We start from the raw sequence: 25123 nt of genomic DNA on the forward strand, positions 1-25123 counted from the left end.
TTTGCACTGACAGGCTCTTTTTGAAGTGATATGGTTTTTTGTAAAGTGATGGAATTTAACTGATCGCCTGTGCTTAGTTTGAACAGTCAATTTGCACTGACAGGCTCTTTTTGAAGTGATATGTTTTTTTGTAAAGTGATGGAATTTAACTGAGCGCCTGTGCTTAGTTTGAACAGTCAATTTGCACTGACAGGCTCTTTTTGAAGTGATGTGTTTTTTTGTAAAGTGATGGAATTTAACTGAGCGCCTGTGCTTAGTTTGAACAGTCATTTTGCACTGACAGGCTCTTTTTGAAGTGATATGGTTTTTTGTAAAGTGATGGAATTTGACTAGGATATGCCACTATTTTGCAAACTGTGGGGGGTCCAAACTTTAGGACTCCCCCCCAATCCTAAAACTGAAGATGCAGCAGGGGCTCTAGTTCTAGAGGATGTTAGTTATCCTTGCATTACAATATTCGCCTTTTAATACAAAGTTTCCCTTGCAGTAAGAACTGCAGGGAAGATCCCTGGCTGGCCATGGCTGGCCACAACCAAATAGCTATTTACCAGGGGTGCTAGGAGCAGGATGGGGGGTGATCGGCAGTGGCTAATGTTTGATGAAACCATTCCTTAAAATGAATAAAAAACTGAACTCCCTCCTCTACCCCCAAAAAAGAGGAAAAAACTCTTCCAAAATGTCCTGAGCTTCGCATCTTCACGCTGGGTCCAGCAATGTCATTCTCAGCAGCCATCCTTGGCAGCTGTGGAGCTGTGTGGTTACAGTCACATATCGCCCCTGTACGCTGTCACGTCCGGTATCAGAATCAGATATCAGGCCGAGTATTTCTGACGTTTGATATATGATCATGTCCTAAAATGGACACTGATTTATATTAAAGGACAAAAAGATGGAAAAATGACTCCAGACATTAATCTGCCGCTTTTATTTTTTTCTTTCTGTTCAGAGATTAGGCGATATGACATCACCACATTAATGGATGACACGGAGCAGGAACACCGGGGGAACACCTGTCTTATGGCTTGTGGGCAGGACTGTGCTGCTTGTGAACGCAGCAAAAAAAAAAATCATTCTGGAAACTGCTTGCTTCGAGTCTCTCGGCGAGCCAAGCTGTTAATTTACATCATAATGCAGCATTTCCCATTGTGTCAGGGATTTTCCATCACTCGGAGTTTTGTGCCTGCTAAATAAATGAGAACAGAACGGTTACATGATCAGGTCCAAAAATGTTCTCGACGGTGGGGACGTGAACCAAAAGGTCTAGAATTGATACAACACATCAAAAATAAAACAGCCACCAGCAATAACGAGGAGCAATTGCTGGTCCCCTTCACCCTAAACCTGCCCCTTTGCAGATTCCCAGGTGACTATGAATAGCCCTCTATCTCATCATATGGGTATTTAAAGGAAAAAATAACCAACTTTTCAATTTTTGTATTAGATGCACTGGAGTAATAAAAAGTCACAGCGAAGGTCGGATATCTACTCCTCTTCAGGATGAAGCAGATCTGTCACCAGATTTGACAATACAAGCTGTCTATATTATTAAATAGATCTTGGACCTGATGAGGCTGGTGTATTAGTTTGAAGATCCATGTAACAATGGCTGCTGTGTAGTTCGGATATTAAGATGCATATTTTATTCTGCCCAGCTGAAGAGTTAGAGAGCTCATGATTTTATCCACCCACCCAGCCTGACTGACAGCTGCAGCTTGTACTGAGCATAGTGAGCTCTCAGGAGTAGGAGGAAGTAGGGACACTGAGGAGTTGTCAATCAGGCTGGGAAGTGAAGGTTCAGTAGCAGAGAGGAGGAACACTGAGGAGCTGTCAATCAGACTAGTAAGTGAAGTTTCAGCAGCAGAGAGGAGGAACACTGAGGAGCTATCAACTAGTAAATGAAGATTCAGCAGCAGAGAGGAGGAACACTGAGGAGCTGTCAATCAGAATAGGTGTATGGTGATTCAGCATCAGCAAGAAAGAGACACTGAAGAGCAATCAGTCAGGCTAGGTGAGTGGATTCAGCAGCAGAGAGGAGGGATACTAAGGAGCAATCAATCAGGCTTGGTGAGTGGATTGAGAAGCAGGGAGGAGGGACACTGAGGAGCTGGCACTCAGGCTGGGTGTGGGGAGATTCAGCAGCAAAGAGGAGGGACACTGAGGAGCTGTCAGTCAGACTAGTAAGTTAAGATTCAGCAGCAGAGAGGAGGAACACTGAGTAGCTGTCAATCAGATTAGTAAGTGAAAATTCAGCAGCAGAGAAGAGGAACGTTGAGGAGCTGTCAATCAGAATAGGTGTATGGTGATTCAGCAGCAGGGAGGAGAGACATTCAAGAGCAGTCAATCAGGCTAGGTGAGTGGATTCATCAGCAGACAGGAGGGACACTAAGTAGCTATCACAGGCTGGGGTGGGGAGATTCAGCAGCAGAGAGGAGGAACACTGAGGTGCTGTCACTCAGACTGGGTGGGTGGAGATTCAGGAGCAGTGGAGAGGAGTGACAATGAGCAGCGGTCAATGAGACTGAGTGAGTGGAGATTCAGATGTAGCAGGAGGAAGGGATACTGAGGAGCTGTTAATCAGGTTCAGTGGGTAAAGATTCAGGAGCAACAAAGAGGAAAAATACTGAAGAGCTGTCAGACTAGATGGGGAGATTTGAGTTTACATTTTTAAGAAGGATTATACAAACATTCTGACATTGATTTTCACAATAAGTACATCAGCCTCACCAGGTCTAAGAAATCAATTTAATAATTTGCTGTGTGTATTGTGAAATCTGGCTATAATATCTACTTTAATTTTTTTTAATATATTATATTGTTTTTGTTGCTGTTTTGACTTGCAGTGTCATACAAGCCTGGAGTAAATCCCACAGAACAAGGTAATTGTAAAGAGATGTGTAATAAAGCAGATTAACAGAAAACCTACAGATACTAGCCAAGAAAGGAGACTGAACGGACAGGAGCAATGATGAGACTCAGAGTGAAATAAAGTGATTGCAGATTTCATTGCTTTGCATTTCTTTGTATTATGGGCTACTTTTATGGAGGTTCTCACCTCTCACAGGTAAGTTACTATACTCTGCAATGAGCATCTGATAAAAACAGATTTTTTTTAAAATTTTTTTATCATTCAGAACCAGTAATCCGCCTTTTATAATCAACTCAATAACATTTTCTACATAGCTCTGTCACCACTTGGCAGTTTGACACAATTTTTAACTTTTTTTTGCTAAATTGAGAGATAAATTTGATCAGAAAAAGAAATATGAAGGACAAATAAAATACCCGTCCGCTGCAGCTATATTTTTGGAATATACAATATTTATATTCAATGCTTGGATATTGATGTGCGCAAAATAGGTCTTTTGCTCTCTAGTGCCACCTATAGGCAGCTAAACTGTAGCGTCAGATGTTGACCTTGAGGTGGCACTAGAGAGGCAGCTTTCTTCCTTATTATTTTACATACTTTTTCTCATAAGACTCTCCGGTATAATTGACCCCAATACTTTTTTGAGAACTACATTGAAATATATAAGGAAAGTATAAGACCGAGCCAACACTTATCTGTAGGCAGATTTGTCTTAAATTGCAACTCCCATTTGTGTCCGGATGGTCTCTGCAGATATAATGTCCTTACGACCCCCCCCAATAATAGCTAAAAAGGGCCAGGTGTTGTTATTCCTGCAGACAGACCAATTTAAAAAAAAAGCTACAGAAGAATTTTCTTAATTTCAAAGGTATACATTTTTTTTTAACTCGGAAGTGTAGCGTTATGCAACATTTTTAACAAAGACCCCTAATTATTTTGCATTACCCCTATGCTTTATTCAAACATTGTATTTTTTTTTTTTACTATAATCACAGCAGCAACAAAAAATTTCCAGAATTTTACAAAATAGTGGCAGAAACGCACAATGTGTGAGTGCAGCCTCAAGTTTCAGCTCCCAAGTGCAACTTCACGAGCCTCCCTCATATTTACATTCTTGTTTGAAAAAAAAAAAAGCCATAAAATTAAAACAATAATATAGTATAAATATAGTATAATATAAAATAAAAGCAATATTCTGTATGACGTGTATACACAGCCCCATAGACGCAGCAATTTTGTCCTACAGTGGCTCTTCCGAGCGATTGGACTAGGCGGGGTGGCTCTTCCGAGCGATTGGACTAGGCGGGGTGGCTCTTCCGAGCGATTGGACTAGGCGGGGTGGCTCTTCCGAGCGATTGGACTAGGCGGGGTGGCTCTTCCGAGCGATTGGACTAGGCGGGGTGGCTCTTCCGAGCGATTGGACTAGGCGGGCTAGGCTTCACTCCCCCCCATACAGTAAGTTTTGGGCGTACATAACTTTGTCATTGGATTACTAGTCGTTTATTGGTTCAATTTTGATACGTGCAAACCAGAAAATACTAGGATCACAGCTTGTCCATCGCTGAGATCTTTCCGTTTGCCCATTTTTCTTGTGTCCAACACATCAACTTCAAGATATATCCCACTCCCCCCCCCAGACAGGTGCCATTGTCTCCAGATAATCAATGTTAGACACTTCACCGGTCTATGGTTTCAGTGTCATGAGTGATTGGTTGGTGTATATATAAGGTACGGGAATATTAGAAAAAGAAATCACTTTTCTAGGAATTGTGACCCTAAACACATTGGACGCAGAAATTACCACCGAGTCGCATCAGCATTGGTTAAATGTAGATAACTGCAAAAATGACATCCTTATCCTCTGCCTAGTGCCATTAGAAGTCCGTATGAATGAGAGGTTGCAAAAGAATAGAATTGCTTAAAAAGTAATTACAAAGCAGATATTTAAGCAGAAGTACAGGAAGCTGAGATATATAGGCTTGGTCCTCAGTGACAATCTCGTAATTACTAACAATATGGCAAATCTACAAGGTCCATAAGCTAAAAGTGGATTTATGAGCCTGCAGAACCTTCATGTCACTGGTCATGATAAAGAATCACAGACCCCTACGGACAGGAACAGCCCTACACTACCATGTATGGGGAGGTGATAATGAGACCTTCTTGTGGAGGAACCATGTAAAGGGAGGAGATAAGTTCTTCTTGTGGTGTAAGCATGTAAGGGAAAGAGATAATGAGCGCTTCTTATTGGGGAACCATGTAAGGGGAGGAGATAATGAGACCTTCTTGTGGAGTAACCATGTAAGGAGAGGAGATCATTAGAGCTTCATGTAGAGAACTCATGTAAGGGGAGGAGATAATAAGCACATCATTGTGGAGGAACCATGTCAGAGGAAGAGATAATGACAGCTTTTTGTGGTGGAATCATGTAGGAGAAGTAGATAATGAGCATTTCTTGTTGAAGAAAAATGTAAGGGGGGGAAATAATAGCTTCTTGTGGAGGAACTATGCAAGGGGAGGAGATAATGAGAGCTTCTTGTGGAGGAACTATGCAAGGGGAGGAGATAATGAGAGCTTCTTGTGGAGGAACTATGCAAGGGGAGGAGATAATGAGAGCTTCTTATAGAGGAACCATGTAAGGGAGGAGATAATGAGAACTTCTTGTGGAGGAACCATGTAAGGGGAGGAGATAATGAGAGCTTCTTGTAGAGGAACCATGTAAGGGAAGTAGATAATGAGAGCTTCTTGTAGAAGAACCATGTAAGGGGAAGGGATAATAAGAGCTTCATATGGAGGAACCATGTAAGGGGAGGAGATAATGAGACCTTCTTTTGGAGAAACCATGTAAGAGGAGGAGATAATGAGACCTTCTTATAGAGGAACAATGTAAGGGAGGAGATAATGAGAACTTCTTTTGGAGAAACCATGTAAGGGGAGGAGATAATGAGAGCTTCATATAGAGGAACCATGTAAGGTGAGGAGATAATTAGATGTTTCTGTGCAGGAAAATTGTAAGGGAGGAGATGAGAAATTCTTGTGGAGAAACCATGTAAGGGGAGGAGATGAGAACTTCTTGTGGAGGAACCATGTAAGGGGAGGAGATAATGAGACCTTCTTTTGGAGAAACCATGTAAAGGGAGGAGATAATGAGACCTTCTTATAGAGGAACAATGTAAGGGAGGAGATAATGAGAACTTCTTTTGGAGAAACCATGTAAGGGGAGGAGATAATGAGAGCTTCATGTAGAGGAACCATGTAAGGTGAGGAGATAATGAGATATTTCTGTGCAGGAAAATTGTAAGGGAGGAGATGAGAAATTCTTGTGGAGAAACCATGTAAGGGGAGGAGATGAGAACTTCTTGTGGAGGAACCATGTAAGGGGAGGAGATAATGAGAGCTTCTTTTAGAGGAACCATGCAAGAGGAGGAGATAATGAGAGCTTCTTGTGGAGGAAAAATGTAGGGGGAGGAGATAATGAGAACTTCTTGTGGAGGAAAAATGTAGGGGGAGGAGATAATGAGAGCTTCTTGTAGACTACCAATGTAAGTGGAGATTAGCACTTTTTGTGGAGTAACCATGTAAGGGGAGGAGATGAGTTCTTCTTGTGGATAAACCATGTAAGGGGAGGAGATAATGAGAGCTTCTTGTAGAGGAACCATGTAAGGGGAGGAGATGAGCACTTTTGGAGGAGGAACCATGTAAGAGGAGGAGATAATAAGAGCTTCTTGTTGAGGAACCATAGAAGGGGAAGAGATAATGAGAGCTTCTTGTAGAGAAACAATGTAAGGGAAGGAGATAATGAGAGTTTCTTGTAGAGGAACCATGTAAGGGAGGAGATGAGCACTTTTTGTGGAGGAACCATGTAAGAGGAGTAGATAATAAGAGATTCTTGTTGAGGAACCATATAAGAGGAGGAGATAATGAGAACTTCTTGTTGAGGAACCCTGTAACGGGAGGAAATAATAAGAGCTTCTTATGGAGGAAATATGTAAGGGGAGGAGATAATGAGACCTTTTGTGGAGAAACCATGAAAGGGGAGGAGATAATGAGAGCTTCTTATAGAGGAACGATGTAAGGGAGGAGATAATGAGAGCGCCTTGTGGAGGAACCATGTAAGGGGAGGAGATAATGAGAGCTTCTTGTTGAGGAACCATTTAAGGGGAGGAGTTAATGAGAGCGTCTTGTGGAGGTACCATGTAAGGGAGGAGATAATGAGAGCGTCTTGTGGAGGAACCATGTAAGGGGAGGAGATAATGAGAGCTTCTTGTAGAGGAACCATTTAAGGGGAGGAGTTAATGAGCGCTTTTGTGGGGGAACCATGTAAGGGGAGGAGATAATGAGAGCGTCTTGTGGAGGAACAATGTAAGGGGAGGAGATAATGAGAGCGTCTTGTGGAGGAATCATGTAAGGGGAGGAGCTAATGAGAGCGTCTTGTGGAGGAACCATGTAAGGGAGGAGATAATGAGAGCGTTTTGTGGAGTAACCATGTAAGGGAGGAGATAATGAGAGCGTCTTGTGGAGGAACCATGTAAGGGGAGGAGATAATGAGCTCTACTTGATATAGGATCATGTAAGGTGAGGAGACAATTATTATATGTTATATTATGAGATTTCTGACAACACGGAAAACAAATCTGTGCATTGTAAATGAGTTTTATTGTGTTGTGTTAAAAAAAGAAAATGAAGCTTGGTGTTACCTGGCTGTGGGTGAAGAACAGGCGGATGAATTACCGGCCGCCGGTCTCTGTGAGTCATCTGTCTATATAAAAACTCCCGATTGGCTGCGATGGCAACTTATTGATAACTTAGAGCATTTTAAAGTGACCCTGCACAGAAAAACCTACTTAGAACCTGGCAATAAATTATTGGCGGGGAGCATTCAGCCCAACTGAGGTGTCCTAATAACTACAATTTAATTTATGGGGAGGGAGCAAATTAAAGGGATCCCATTATCTAATAAAGAATGTTTAGGGTGTTAACTGTTGTCCTCCTGGAAGATCTGGCAATCTACAGCTAGAGAACTGTCAATTACAGTAATGTTTGGGATCTGAGGAATCAGTAGCAGTCATTTGTACTCAACGGTAAGTTAACCCTTCTGGGTTTCATTCCAAAATAAAGCGCATTGAGAGCCGCCTATCAGTCCACAATGAAAGTGTTTATGGGGAAGGGGGTTGATGATGGGGTGATAGTAGAGATTTGGACATCTTTTAACAGCTATGCTATGTGCATATGTCTCATGGATCAGTGCACCCAGCACACCTCTCAGAAGACGATCCTCCAGGGAATTCCCTTATTACAACAGACCCTATATATATTAGCAATGACATCCTTATTATTAGAACACATTTCCCTTTTACCTTACCCGTCTTGTAAAAGGTGACATTTTCCAATTTGTATCTTGCCTCTCCCTTTCCTCTGGATCTCGCTGACACGACGGCGGCTCATGACGTCCCCGGGGGTCCAGGTGTCGTCACCTCTGTGACGTCACAAGACATTGATTTAATAAGGTAACGCCACCATGCATTTTGGTAGCCCAAAAAAACATATACCCCCTTCCTCCAAGATCGGACTTGGCTTTTGCTATTTTTATTTGCATTTTTAGAATTTTAACCTTGCAAATTGTTGTTTGCATTTAATACTCACAAAATACAGGTTCATAGGGATGTAGCACTACCGATCCCAGCATACTCTTCCAGAATCTCTTTTATGCAGTTGCACACTAGTAATTTTTAGAACTGACTTAATTTATAATCAGAGGCAATAAAGAGTTTATAATTTGGGCGCCATAGGTGTAATAATTTGGGGTAATGGGTTTGGGGCTAATACTAATTGTTTGACTTAAAATAACTTTATTAATAAATAGGAGATTACAGTTGATATCTCACGCGTGTTTAACTATTTCAGGGATGTCCAAGTGAAATGCAACAGTGGGCTCTTCTTAAAGGCACGGTCTCGGGGACAATGAAGGGAGGACATCATACAGGAGCATATTTCAGGGTAAGTGTTTGGTTCCTTTCCCTTTTTGCAAGGGGTAGAGGTAAAGCAATACAAGTGTATAGGGTAACATGAGCTTTAAAATGTGGCAGAAAGACAGAGGCAGAAACTTCTGGAAATTAGTTGGGCTCATCTGAGTCGGGTTGACGCTGCATGAAGCGTGCGGATTTCTGCGAGCACCAGTGAGATGAATGACAGTCACAAAAAATGTTTGCAATATAGGAAATCCCATTAATGGTCAGACCCTATTAGTTGTAGTTCTGCAATCAATACACATGGGTGATATTTCCCTTAGCATCCCATACAGCCAGATATATAGACAGGTGCAGCTATACCTACTGTACCACTATAGCGTGACCCTACAAAATCTACCGCCTACACCCTCCAAAGCCGGGCCGTCATCACTCTTCCTTCTGAGCTGAGCGCTCCGGGAAGGAAATAGTTAAAACCCCATATTAATTAGGATTATCGAGCCCAATTATTGTGCTACCTGGTTGCAGACTTTTTTAACTCTCTCATTTCCAGAGCGCACAGATTAGAGGGAATCGTGACCGTTATCCCATTATTGCCATTCCGAAGGCTTAAAAAAAAAAAAAATAATAATCATCATTTACACGCTACAGATATATACCAATTATAGTGATACTCACTGTGTAAATGGGCGAAAAGAAGAAAAAAAAATTGTTATTTCGGGGGCAGATTATAGTAAGAGTCATAATGTGAAGATCTAGATTTAAAATGAACAAATATATAAGAGACAGTAAACTCCTCCAATGCAATGTGTATGGGGACTCACACCCCACCAGGGGTGAGAAAGGGAGAGGGGCTGAGATTTCAACCCACCCAACTAGGTGTAAGGCACCCCTGTGAAGCCATCCTGCACCCAGCAGAATGGGGCATATTTATTGGGGTGAGTGGGGGCAGTGACCCGGAATTAGTTTGTATTTCATTATATAAATGTTATCACCTCTATAGAAGATATAGGGGAGGATAGATTTATTTATATAATGTCGTGTTTTGTGATGTAACATATCGTATAGAATGTGTGTGGTCTTTACAATAGCGATGTATTGGTCACTGTACATTCACAGGGTGGTGGGTGCAGGGGTCACAAGCTATAGGGGGAGCAGCTATCAGTCGTAGCCGAGGGTCCAGGTGCCCAAAGTGCTACATAGGAAACACTAGTATGATAAATGGCACATGGGGGAGACCCCGTTACAGATCATTGATTAGGGGCCGGGAGACTATATAAAGACTCAAATCAATGTATTAGGATGCAGTCTATAGTCCTCACCAGTAAAGAGCATCGTAGGGTCCTATACTACTACAACCCCCCCACCCAAAGTGCCACCATATATGTCACACAAATATAGTGATAGATACGAAATAAATGATAGTTAAAACTCTATTTAACAATTAACCCTTTGTAGATAAAATTATATATTTTACATTGTTCAATACCAGAAAGTGCATTTTAGTATCTTTAGGCCACTAATTAGGGTCTATACAAAAATAACTAATATAAACCACCGTCCATTCCAAAACTAAGCATAAATCTACTCATCTTAAAGGCTGAAAGTCCCCAACATACCCTTACACGGAGTATAACTTTCACATACATTATATATGATATATATATATATATACATACACTTACTGTATTTTTTTTCACATATGTATTTTAGAATATATATATATATATATATATATACACACACCGTATATATATATTTTTCCCAATATAAATGTGTCTATATATATATATATATAATTTTAAGCTTCTAAGCAGTTGAACTTTTCAAAAAAGAAAGTTCTGATTTCAACAAATATGAAAGTGCTGAGAGATTTTTGATCAATATTGCCAAATACGATGATGAGGGGGTTAAACTTCAGGGTAGGCCGCAATATAGTAAAAAAATATATATATATAGGGTACAGGGTAAAAGTCAATTTTGTCGACCAATATTAATACATTTTAGGTTGTGAGTTGGCTAAAAGAATAGATTTTATATTTTTCTGGGAAGGTAAAATAAAAAAAAAAAAAAAAGCACAATATTAAATATAGATACAAATTAATTTTAGAATTCATTTTAATTGATATGTAAAATATTGATTTTTTTTTTAGCACATTATTTCTCAAGGGCTTTTGTATTAGTTTAGTGAAAAGGAATATAGTAAACTTCACCCAAAAACCGTAGGTAAAAAAGAAAAAAAAAAAACAGCCGTTCGTAAAAAAGAAAAAAAAAAAACTATGGTAAGGTTTCAAACTATAGAAAATGTCATTGAGTTCTTGAAGGGTTAATCTAAAAAAATCTTCACATGGGGAAAAAAAAAAAAAAAATAGCAAAAACATCGTCCGTGCATCAGAAGATGTCGTTACTCATGGCCCGAGTGGTAATTTTTTTTTTTCTATGGTCGAAGGTATAATTAAATGATTCATGTATATGAAAATGATACCCGCCATATTAATCGTAACCATCGGCATAAATTGGAAATATTTTTAACCTCTTAGTCACAGGACTGCCGTCACTTAGAGACTTCAAAGTTACAAAGTAACATGAACGTATTCCTGCCAATGACTAATGAACTGAGGGAAATGATGCAAAAGATATTTTTGAAATTTAGAACAATTTTAATATATATATATTTTTATTTGATGACACTTTAGGACAGAATAACAAATCTTCGCACCTTATACATATATTTTTTAATCTGGAAACTTTAGGAGTCCAGTGAAGGAACTCATATTAACTAAATTTAGCAATTTTATAACTTAGTGTTAATTCACCATTTCTAGGTGAAAACATAAATGATGTCACAGGTATGCAAAAGAATGACAGACGGCGGCGGGCGTCCATATCTAAAGCGGTCAGACAGAAATGCAGATGGAGTCCAGATAATGATTGATTCCTTAAAACAAATAACATTAAATATCAGTTAAAATATATACGGTGTATATATATATATATACATACACACCAGGGTAACCCTATATGTGCTGCAGGCTGACATCAAAATGTCATGATACCACCTTAAATCCTAGTGAAGGCAAGATAGAATGCAAACAGTATAATATGTGTACAATCCTGGCAAATATATCAACTTTTATACACATAGAAACTTAAGTATCAAAATTTACATATGCAGTATATATATATATATATATATATATATATATATATATATATATATATACTGTATATATATATAGTATTATATATGTATATATACCCTATATATACACACAAACATGGATGTGTTAAAGTCACAGTATATATATATATATATATATATATATATATACACACACATATACACATATATAATTATATATATATATATATATATATATATATATATACATACTCACAGACTCCAAAAGATTGTGCTAGAAAATCCTACATAAAAAAGGTCAATTGTATAGACTAAATTAGTTTTTGTCCATTGCTGTTAAAATTAGATTCTTACTTTACGATGGTAAACATGCAGTATTTTCCATAACTCTTCCTGACCCTGGATAATAAACAATATCAATACGTATCGTCATAGACCTATTTCTGCATTTACATCATTTATTGTCATACTAAGTCTCCACTCACTCCTTACCACAAACAAGAACACGAGGAATATAGGGGATTGTTACTTATAGATTATTTCAGTTCAAAAATAAATTATTTTTTTTAATTTTTTTTTTTATTTCCATTAGTAATATAAATATTTACGGTACTTTTTGAAAAATAGAAATAGAGATTTTTATTTTTTTTTCACTTAGTTTAGTTTTGTTTGTCATCTTCTCTTTCTTCTATGTCAGGTATATTTATCATGTAACTTTGGCAGTATATTACATACCCCCACAGCCCAACATATAATCCATGTGCGATCAGGAAGGTTTTCTCACGGTGCCTTGATAGTGCAGGGGTTTATTGTTTTAGGGTATCCAGATGGTTGGGGAATCATTTTTTTTTTTTTTTTAATACATATGTTCTTTTTTTTTCTTATTGGCAAATATTCAAAAAGTTGTTTATTTAGGGCCTTATAGGAAAAAACTACAAAATGATTATTTCGGCCTAGTCTGTTCCTTTTAACCCTGTAATTTCATGGTCTAAATTTTATCAAAAATGTTCTGATAAACGTTTACTTTTTTTAAAAAAATCTCTTATGATTTTGTGGCCTATGATTTGCCTTTCCATATGTTGTTGTATTTTTGAAAGATGGATTTTATGACCTTGACTTTTTTTTTTCTGTTTTAGCAGTAGATAGTGTGTTTGGTATAGGTTTTGCTTTGATTTAGGGTATGTTTAGGATGGATGTTTTGCTTTTGCTAAAAATTTGGACTTTTTACTGGTCAGAATGAATAAAGAAAGCTAAATAAAAAAAAAAACCTCATTAAGTCACAAAATCACTTGTGACTTAATATACATACATATATATATATGCGGCACGGTGGCTCAGTGGTTAGCGCTGCAGCCTTGCAGTGCTGGGGTCCTGGGTTCAAATCCCACCAAGGACAACATCTGCAAGGAGTTTGTATGTTCTCCCCGTGTTGCGTGGGTTTCCTCCGGGCACTCCGGTTTCCTCCCACATTCTAAAGACATACTAATAGGGAATTTAGATTGTGAGCCCCATCGGGGACACTGATGATGATGTGTGCAAAATGTAAAGCGCTGCGGAATATGTTAGCGCTATATAAAAATAAAGATTATTATTATATATATATACGGTATATATAAAATCACGAGTGACTTTGTGACCTATTAGGGTTTTGATTGTTATACTAAACTATACTTTTATTGCTCGTCTTCTTTACCTTTGATGACTTTACGACTTATGATTAACACTTCCATCTCCATATGGTTTTCTGGATTGGTTTACTGGCGGCAGCTGCGGTGATTGTTATATTGTCTTGCCTGGATTGTAGGTTATGATTAAAATGGATTTTGCGCATTTTCTATAACATGAACTGTATTGAATGCGTAAAGTAATGCCGATCACATATAAGAAATCATAAAAAAAAAAAATAATGCCCTAAGCTGCTGGCTAATTTCCTCCCATGTGTAAGTTGATGGAGGAAAATAAATAAAATTGGCGCTATACTCGTCCTGTAATGTTTTTTTTGGATGATTGTGATGTTGCCATAAGAAGTTCTCAGTTCCTTAAATATCCTTGTATTGACGCTACTGTCTGATTCTTAGGGGGAAAAACAAAACATGTAAATAATGACGGAATAATTAGGAAAAGTCATGTAATTTCATTTATTAAATACATTCTATTTGTTTAATCAGTGGGCAAAAACATTCTTTTTTTATGAGCAGTGCAAATGAAAAAAAATGGATTTGAGGCCTCGGAAAAAGTTGTAACTTTTAGTAATGGAAGGTCTTTAAGGTTTTTATACTAAAGGTTTATTTTATAAAAAAAAAAACCCCAAAAAAACTCTAGAAAAATATTACAATTGTCCAAAATGTATCTACGTCATTCCATACTTATAAATGGCACTTAAGCAGGTTGCTACATAGTAATAATACTAGAGAACTTAGACAAAATTAATTTATTAAAGGACAGACAGAACCGGAACAATTTTTTTTATGTTCTTGGTAAAAAAAGAATATTTGGGAACAGAATAGATCCGGATGTTTGTGAAATATTTGATAACACAAAATATATGTAGATTTAAAAAAAAAAAATGTAATAAAAAAAATAAAAAAGTAACACCCAACGCGGTGGAGCGCCAATTACCTTTTTCTATTGGTAGGTAAATACGGCCCGTGTTGCCGTGAAAAGCGAAATGGGGCCAATATTAAAAAAGAGCGTTGTATAAAGAAAAAAAAACAAACAAACGTGATGGTAATAAAGGATGAGCCTCTACCTTCGCCCGCACTTATATGTAGGTCGTTTGTGTTTATACATAGTAACATTAATTCCGAATGGTTGAGTAGAATCTGCTGCCCTTTTCCCATTGAAGAAATTTGCACAAAAGTGGGATATCGTGCAACGTGGGCAATAAAGCAAATTTTAATAAAAAATTGTTTCATCTACAAATAAGTATTTATGGATGTGAGACGCTCAGTTTTGGTTTATTGGAAAGATTTCATCCTATATATATATTTTTTGTGTATATTTTATGGCGTTATTAATTGGATGACAAAGGCTTAGGCCTCGGCGCCTGTTGTGGCCTATTTGGATATGGAAATGTTGCCTAAAGAATAGAAAAAATATAAATAATGTTTTTAGGGGTTTAATGATTTTTATTTGTAAGGAATTGTTTTTATATATATATATATTTTTTTCCTGTTGATGAGAAATCTGTTCGTTCCCATGATGAGTTTTCGATGATTTTTTTTTATTTAGACTGCGTATTTTTGGAAAAAAAAAAATGCAAGTCATTTACTTAAGAATAAAGTATTTGGTCAGGATTTTCCATCAGTATTTGTAAGTCAAAACCAGAAGTCACCACTTCTGTATTATCAGCCATTCCTGGTTTTGGCCTATAAATACCGATGCAAAATACTGACCAAATACTGAACGTGTGAACGCGGCCTAATGGGTGCAGAAAATGTGCAACATCAAACCCTCACCAATGTGGGAAACAGTCTAAAAGGATGTCTGTTTTCTTCCTGAAACAGCACCACACCTGTCCATAGGTTGTGTCTGGTATTGCAGCTCAGCTCCATTGATGTGAATGGGGCTCAGCTGTAATACTGGACACAACCTGTTGACAGGTGTGGCACTATTTTATTTATTTTTTATTTTTTTTTGGGGGGGGGAGCAGTTCCGGTATATATTTTTAAGCTTGGAATGTTATCATTATCTGTCTGTCTCTCTAGGAAGGAAGTATAGGTATAAAAATCAGAAAAAAAAAACTCTTTGGAAAGTTCTGCTGACAACCTGATGTTCATAATGGCGTTCACATAAGATGGATCTGCCAATGGTCGTCAGATAAATATCTCACGTCTATGATCACCTTGGGCTGCGTATGCAGGATGAGTTTTTGGTGAGTTTTTTTTTACGCCGCATATTTTTTGGAAAATATTTTACTTAATGGGTGCAGAAAAACTGACTATTTTTTCATCAGCTTTTCTCTTCCCATTTTCATCCATGTGTCGGATTTTACCATCGATTTGTCATCGTTTTTTCTTGTATGCAAAAAAAAAAAGTAAAAAATAAATTTTCTAGTTTATCCTACTCATTAAACATTATAAAACAGATGGCACACGGAAGACAAAAATTGGCAATTTCCATCCGCAGATTGGAGTTGGACATCTCAGTGTGCAAAAAAAAAAAAAAGGGGGGCAATGGGAAAATGTAGACTGTACAGCCTGTAATGGGGTAATGTGTTGTGTCCATGAAAAACACATAAAGCGCCAGATGTGTGATATGGGCCTAGTTCACACTGGATTTCATGTCTTCCAAGAAGAGAGTTATTTCTCATAGAGATAATGTTTATTTTCTATGTATGCCAGTGAGAAAATGTGAGATTTTCTGTTTATTTGTTTATTCTGTATTGTTTTTGCACCTGTCTATACAAAAATACAAAAAAAAAAAACAAACAAAAAAAAAATGAATATATATATAATAAAAAAAACCCCAAAAACATAATATAGTCATCACCATAAAAATCCCTGCTCTTACCATAAGTGCAATTTGTTAGCAATGCACATTCTAGATGGCGGCGGAGGGAATGAAGGGGTTAAAATGTGATGATGAACCATTTGCATGCTGGGAGCTGGAGGCGCGTGGAATGATGGGATATATTCTTGCAGCGCATCCTCCTCCTCCTCTCATTGGGATGGCAATGCAGGCGGAGGCGCTGCTGTGTGCATGCTGCCGCAGAAGAGCGGATCTGCTGCAGACAATGGAAGGCTGCGCTCGCTGCTCCTTCTTCTTTCTCTACGGCCGGTATAGAGAAGGTAATGTTATACTATAGGGCACTTATATTGATGTTTTATGCTTTTACACTGATTTTCGTGAGCTTGATACATGAGATTCTTGTTACTAGGTGTTTCTCGCCCCCTGTCTTATTTTTAGCTATAAGAAAAAAACAACTTATTTTAGGCTCCTGGAGACGGCTAATGACCTTCACACATTCACTGGCGCAGCCGTACGCGGAAGGATTAGGGCAGAATTTGGGAGCAGTGTTATTGGCAGCATCCGAATCAGTCATAGTGTCATTGTTACAAGGGCTGTCAGATGTTATGTTTTATGAAATATAATCATAGTGGTATCAAAAAAACAACAAAAAAACATAAATCATAGTGGCATCAAAAAAACAACAACTCTTCCCCAAGTACTGGCGGCTCGGTAATAGGGCCAACGCTAAGACAGAAGCTTGCTCGCTACCTTGCTTCTCCGTTAGGATGAACGTCCCGATAGCCTATAAATAAACTCCAGCTTGATCATATCAGATTGTTAAAATTTAGCCCACGATAGTAAAGAAATTGCCTAGGTTATACCAGCTGGACCCACATCATTTATGTCAGAGAATATCAGGAACATGTACCAAGAATCCGCTCACCGCCAGTGTGGAGAGGACTCGCAGCTTGTGCCGACATCTGCCTGGATCCACAGACTCCTCAGTACCAGACCGAGAAAGAGTCCGAAAATGCAGAGATGATCCCATAAGACGTAACGCTTATTCTATCATGGTACCGAAAAATACCAGAGCTCATGAACTGTCCGACATGTTTCAGCAAGTTATGCCTTATTCTTGGCCAATATGTCTAAATTATATACAGAAGATACCCAAGTTATACCAGCTGTACATATATAATTACATAAAGGAGATGCCCAGGTTATACCAGCTGTACATATATAATTACATACAGGAGATGCCCAGGTTATACCAGCTGTACATATATAATTACATACAGGAGATGCCCAGGTTATACCAGCTGTACATATATAATTACATACAGGAGATGCCCAGGTTATACCAGCTGTACATATATAATTACATACAGGAGATGCCAAGTTTATACCAGCTGTACATATATAATTATATACAGGAGATGCCAAGTTTATACCAGCTGTACATATATAATTATATACAGGAGATGCCAAGTTTATACCAGCTGTACATATATAATTACATACAGGAGATGCCCAGGTTATACCAGCTGTACATATAATTACATACAGGAGATGCCCAGGTTATACCAGCTGTACATATAATTACATACAGGAGATGCCCAGGTTATACCAGCTGTACATATATAATTACATACAGGAGATGCCCAGGCTATACCAGCTGTACATATATAATTACATACAGGAGATGCCCAGGTTATACCAGCTGTACATATATAATTACATACAGGAGATGCCCAGGTTATACCTGCTGTACATATATAATTATATACAGGAGATGCCCAGGTTATACCGGCTGTACATATATAATTACATAAAGGAGATGCCCACGTTATACCAGCTGTACATATATAATTATATATAGGAGATACCCAGGTTATACCAGCTGTACATATATAATTATATACAGAAGATGCCCAGGTTATACCAGCTGTACATATATAATTATATACAGAAGATGCCCAGGTTATACCAGCTGTAGATATATAATTATATACAGGAGATACCCAGGTTATACCAGCTGTACATATATAATTATATACAGAAGATGCCCAGGTTATACCAGCTGTACATATATAATTATATAGAGGAGATGCCCAGGTTATACCAGCTGTACATATATAATTACATGCAGGAGATGCCCAGGTTATACCAGCTGTACATATATAATTACATGCAGGAGATGCCCAGGTTATACCAGCTGTACATATACAATTATATACAGGAGATGCCCAGGTTATACTAGCTGTACACGTATAATTGTCTACAGGAGATGTCCAGGTTATACCGGCTGTACATATATAATTATATACCTGAGATACCTAGGTTATATCATATGCAAATTGCCTCTTCACAGAGGAAGAGGACTGAAACTCTAGAGCCACCTATTGTCAGTAGCAATCAATAAAGTCAATATCGACCCTTTAACAAGCCTTGCCACATTAGGATAACAGCGAATCCAGCATGTCACGATTCCTCTGCTCAGAGGGTCTGGGACTCAGTGATGGACAGCTCTGTCATCCTATCCTGTGCTGGGGCGAGCTGAGCTGACAGTGCTTTGATTGACAGCTCGGTTGACCTATCTTAGACTGGGAGGTGCAGAGATTTCAACAGGTGCTTTGTTTTTGGTAATTCCCCTGCTATTTAGGTGAGCTGTCTTTCCCAGATCACTGTTTGCAGACACATGTTTCGGGGTGTTGCCCCTCATCAGTGCAAAGCATGAGATCTGATTTGGCTGGATGAGAGGCTTCTGACTGGTGTAACTTGTAACGTGTCTTCTTGTGGAAAGTGGCATGGCCTATAAATTTCCTTATACTGGCATGTCAGCCATTCCACTCTCCACAAGGAGACACGTTAGTCCTTAGACCCTACATTATATCAGTTACAACAGCATGCTCCATATCAGTATGTACAAGAAGATGTATAACTTATACCAGCTGTGCATGAATAATAATAATAATAATAAATTTTATTTCTATAGCGCCGACATATTCCGCAGCACTTTACATTTCGGAGGGGATTTGTACAGACAATAGACATTACAGCATAACAATAATCACATAGATCATAACAGATACCAAGAGGAATGAGGGCCCTGCTCGCAAGCTTACAGTCTATGAGGAAAGAGGTAGACACGAAAGCTGGGTGGTAACAGTTGCCCTGATTGTATGGACCAGCCATAATGTTAAGTGTGTAACAGTACAGACACAGAGGGCTAATGGATGCATAAAGCATGTGGGAACATGATGCGGGGAACCTGGTTATGGTAAAACTTTTGGCTGTGCCACACAGGGATAGGTTAGGTTAATGTGTTGAGGCGATAGGCCAGTCTGAATAAATGCGTTTTCAGGACACGCTTAAAATTGTGGGGATTGGGGACTAATCGTATTGACCTGGGAAGTGCATTCCAAAGAATTGGCGCGGCACGTGTAAAGTCTTGGAGACGGGAGTGGGAGGTTCTGACTATTGAGGATGATAACCTCAGGTCATCAGCAGAACAGAGGGCGCGGGTAGGGTGGTATACTGAAACAAGGGAGGAGATGTAGGGTGGTGCTGAGCCATTGAGGGCTTTGTGGGTGAGGGTAATAAGTTTATACTGAATTCTGGAGTGGATGGGTAGCCAGTGTAATGACTGGCACAAGGTAGAGGCATCGGTGTAACGATTGGTGAGGAATATGATCCTGGCTGCAGCATTCAAGACAGATTGGAGGGGGGAGAGTTTGGTAAGAGGGAGACCGATTAGAAGAGAGTTACAATAGTCGAGACGAGAATGAATAAGAGAAACAGTAAGAGTTTTTGCAGAGTCAAAAGTAAGAAAAGGTCGAATGAATAATTGTATACAGAAGATGCCTAGGTTATACCAGCTGTACATATATAATTATATACAGGAGATGCCCAGGTTATACCAGCTGTACCTATATAATTATATACAGGAGATGCCCAGGTTATACCGACTGTACATGTATAATTATATACAGGAGATGCCCAGGTTATACCGACTGTACATGTATAATTATATACAGGAGATGCCCAGGTTATACCGACTGTACATGTATAATTATATACAGGAGATGCCCAGGTTACACAAGCTGTACATATATAATTATATACAGGAGATACCCAGGTTATAGCAGCTGTACATATATAATTATATACAGGAGATGCCCAGGTTATACCAGCTGTACACATATATTCATACACAGGAGATACCCAGGTTATACCAGCTGTACATATATAATTATATACAGGATATACCCAGGTTATACCAGCTGTACTGTACATATATAATTATATACAGGAGATGCCCAGATTATACCAGCTGTACACATATAATTATATACAGGAGAAGCCCAGGTTATACCAGCTGTACATATAGAATTATACAGGGTGTGCCATGTATATGGATACACTGAAATAAAATGGGAATGGTTGGTGAGATCAACTTCCTGTTTGTGGCACATTAGTATATGGTAGGGGGGAAACTTTTCAAGATGGGTGGTGACCATGGCGGCCATTTTGAAGTTGGCCATTTTGGATCCAACTTTATTTTTTTTTCAATGGGAAGAGGGTCATGTGACACATCAAACTTATTGAGAATTTCACAAGAAAAACAATGGTGTGCTTGGTTTTAACATAACTTTATTCTTTCATGAGTTATTTACAAGTTTCTCTTTGTTTACAGCCATTGACGTGTCGCAGAGGTTAACACGTGAGGAGCGGATAGAAATCGTGTTGATGTCTGGTGAACGCAGTACCCGGGTCACTGCAGCAGATTTAAATGCAAGAAAACTGTCACCATTCCCATTTTGTTTAGGTGTATCCATATAAATGGCCCACCCAAAAAAGTCTGCCTCATCACCGAACATAATGCTCTGTGTAAACTGAGGGTCCTGGTCCAATTTTTGTTTTGCCTATTCTGCAAATTCAGTGATCTGGCATCAGTCGAACATCCCGTCGGCGGATATTAGCTACTCACAAATGGCACCTTACAAAATCCAGCTGCTGCAGCATCTCAATGAGGATGACCCAGATCGGCGCGCTGAATTTGCAGAATGGACAAAACAAAAATTGGACCAGGACCTTCAGTTTACACAGAACATTATGTTCGGTGATGAGGCAGACTTTTTTGGGTGGGTCATTTATATGGATACGCCTAAACAAAATGGGAATGGTGACAGTTTTCTTGCATAGGGTGTTGTTGTGAGTTCATTTTTCCCTTCACCAGTGAGGTCTGATGAACTCCCTCTTCTGGCGAAGGAAGGTAGTGAGGCTGATTACCAAACAGCTGCGGAGGTAGATGATGACTGGGTCACAGGAACTGATGACTGGATATAAGGCAGCCGACGCCCTGCTGCCTTGCCGGTGATTTTCCTGCTGGATTCTTGGAGACCAGTCTGATTTCTGCTTCTCATAGCTCAGTTTTGCTCTGCCTTTTTACACTTTAGTTCTGGTTTTGTTTGCCTTGTTTTTTTGAGTTCAGCCATCCCCGGTCGGGGGTGAGCTGAATTCCATTTTTGTCTCTGATCTGTTGATCTCTGGCTCTGTCTTCAGAATATACCTGAGTGCTGATGTACTCTTTTTGAAGCCTAGCGACTTCTATCAGTCTGTTGGTTCATTTTTGGATAGGGTTTTTGCGGATTGCAGACAGCAGCTTTTCTATCCTGTCCTATTTAGTTAGCTTGGGCCCCATCATTTGCTCAACCTATCTTTCTATCTGTGTTAGTGTTTTCATCTTGCTTCACAGTCATTATATGTTGGGGGCTGCCTATTGCTTTGGGGTCTGCTCTGGGGCAGTTTAGATTTCCCCTTTCTGTCTTTAGGCTAATTTAGTTCTCCGAGTGTGATCGAGGGGTCTAGGGGTCTAGGGCACCGTAGGAACCCCCCCACGGCTACTGCTAGTTGTTGTGGATAGGTTCAGGGGTCTGCAATCCGATAGCTTCCAACTTCTCTGGTTTTCTGGACTTAGCTATTATTTTTTTTTTTTCCTCCTTCGGTGACTCATCCATAACAGGGTGTCTTGCATTGAAATCTGCTGCAATGACCCGGGTACTGCGTTCACCAGACATCAACACGATTTCTATCCGCTCCTCACGTGTTAACCTCTGCGACACGTCAATGGCTGTAAACAAAGAGAAACTTGTAAATAACTCATGAAAGAATAAAGTTATGTTAAAACCAAGCACACCATTGTTTTTATTGTGAAATTCTCAATAAGTTTGATGTGTCACATGATCCTCTTCCCTTTGGAAAAAATAAAGTTGGATCCAAAGAGGCCGACTTCAAAATGGCCGCTATGGTCACCACCCATCTTGAAAAGTTTCCCCCCTCCCATATACTAATGTGCCACAAACAGGAAGTTGAAATCACCAACCATTCCCATTTTATGTAGGTGCATCCATATACATGGCCCACCCTGTATACAGAAGATGCCCAGGTTATACCAGCTGTATATATACAATTATATACAGGAATGTCCATGTTATACCAGCTGTATATATACAATTACAAACAGGAGATGCCCAGGTTATACCAGCTGTACATATATAATTCCTGTATATACAGGAGATACCCAGGTTATACCAGCTGTACATATATAATTATATACAGGAGATGCCCAGGCTATACCAGCTGTACATATATAATTATATACAGGAGATACCCAGGCTATACCATCTGTACATATATAATTATATACAGGAGATGCCCAGGTTATACCAGCTGTGCATATATAATTATATACAGGAGATGCCCAGGTTATACCAGCAGTACATAAATAATTATATACAGGAGATACCCAGGTTATACCGGCTGTACATATATAATTATATACAGGAGATGCCCAGGCTATACCAGCTGTACATATATAATTATATACAGGAGATGCCCAGGTTATATCAGCTGAACATATATAATTATATACAGGAGATGCCCCGGTGATACCAGCTGTACATATATAATTACATACAGGATATGCCCAGGTTATACCAGCTGTACATACATAATTACTGTATATACAGGAGATACCCAGGTTATACCAGCTTTACATATATAATTATATAGAGGAGATGCCCAGGTTATACCGGCTGTACATAAATAATTATATACAGGAGATACCCAGGTTATACCGGCTGTACATATATAATTATATACAGGAGATGCCCAGGTTATACCAGCTGTACATATATAATTATATACAGGAGATGCCCAGGTTATACCAGCTGTACATATACTGTATAACTATATACAGGAGATTCCTAGGTTATACCAGCTGTACATATATAATTATATACAGGAGTTGCCCAGGTTATACCAGCTGTACATATATAATTATATACAGGAGATACCCAGGTTATACCAGCTGTACATGTATAATTATATACAGGAGATGCCCAGGTTATACCAGCTGTACATATATAATTATATACAGGAGATGCCCATGATATACCAGCTGTACATATACAATTATATACAGGAGATGCCCCGGTTATACCAGCCATACATGTATAATTATATACAGGAGATGCCCAGGTTATACCAGCTGTACATCTATAATTACATACAGGAGATGCCCAGGTTATACTAGCTGTACATATATAATTATATACAGGAGATACCAGGTTATACCAGCTGTACATATACTGTATAACTATATACAGGAGATTCCTAGGTTATACCAGCTGTACATATATAATTATATATCGGAGTTGCCCAGGTTATACCAGCTGTACATATATAATTATATACAGGAGATGCCCAGGTTATACCAGCTGTACATATATAATTATATACAGGAGATGCCCAGGTTATACCAGCTGTACATATACTGTATAACTATATACAGGAGATTCCTAGGTTATACCAGCTGTACATATATAATTATATACAGGAGTTGCCCAGGTTATACCAGCTGTACATATATAATTATATACAGGAGATACCCAGGTTATACCAGCTGTACATGTATAATTATATACAGGAGATGCCCAGGTTATACCAGCTGTATATATATAATTACATACAGAAGATGCCCAGGTTATACCAGCTGTACATATATAATTATATACAGAAGATGTCCATGTTATACCGGCTGTACATGTATAATTATATACAGGAGATGCCCAGGTTATACCAGCTGTACATATATAATTATATACAGAAGATGTCCAGGTTATACCGGCTGTACATGTATAATTATATACAGGAGATGCCCAGGTTATACCAGCTGTACATATATAATTATATACAGAAGATGCCCCGGTTATACCAGCTGTACATATATAATTATATACAGAAGATGTCCAGGTTATACCGGCTGTACATGTATAATTATATACAGGAGATGCCCAGGTTATAACAGCTATACATATATAATTATATACAGGAGATGCCCAGGCTATAGCAGCTGTACACACATAATTATATACAGGAGATGCCCAGGTTATACCGGCTGTACACATATAATTATATACAGGAGATGCCCAGGTTATACCAGCTGTACATATATAATTATATACAGGAGATGCCCAGGTTATACCAGCTGTACATATATAATTATATACAGGAGATGCCCAGGCTATACCAGCTGTACATATATAATTATATACAGGAGATGCCCAGGCTATACCAGCTGTACACACATAATTATATACAGGAGATGCCCAGGTTATATCGGCTGTACATATA

General features: G+C 38.8%; 1 long non-coding RNA gene across 1 annotated transcript in view; it reads right to left on the bottom strand.

Annotated features, from left to right (window-relative positions):
- Positions 1-1061: 1061 nt before the first annotated feature.
- LOC141092423 (uncharacterized) overlaps positions 1062-25123 on the bottom strand; it is a 55009-nt gene continuing 30947 nt past the window's right edge. The window contains exons 2-3 of the long non-coding RNA XR_012232793.1: positions 8229-8342; positions 1062-1183 (exon numbers count right to left, since the gene is read on the bottom strand). This is a non-coding gene — a long non-coding RNA (uncharacterized lncRNA). The remainder of the gene's footprint in view (positions 1184-8228; positions 8343-25123) is intronic.

The sequence above is a fragment of the Dendrobates tinctorius genome, unplaced genomic scaffold (assembly GCF_039654945.1).
Source record: "Dendrobates tinctorius isolate UK_male_01 unplaced genomic scaffold, ASM3965494v1 ptg000059l, whole genome shotgun sequence".
Lineage (NCBI taxonomy): Eukaryota > Metazoa > Chordata > Amphibia > Anura > Dendrobatidae > Dendrobates > Dendrobates tinctorius.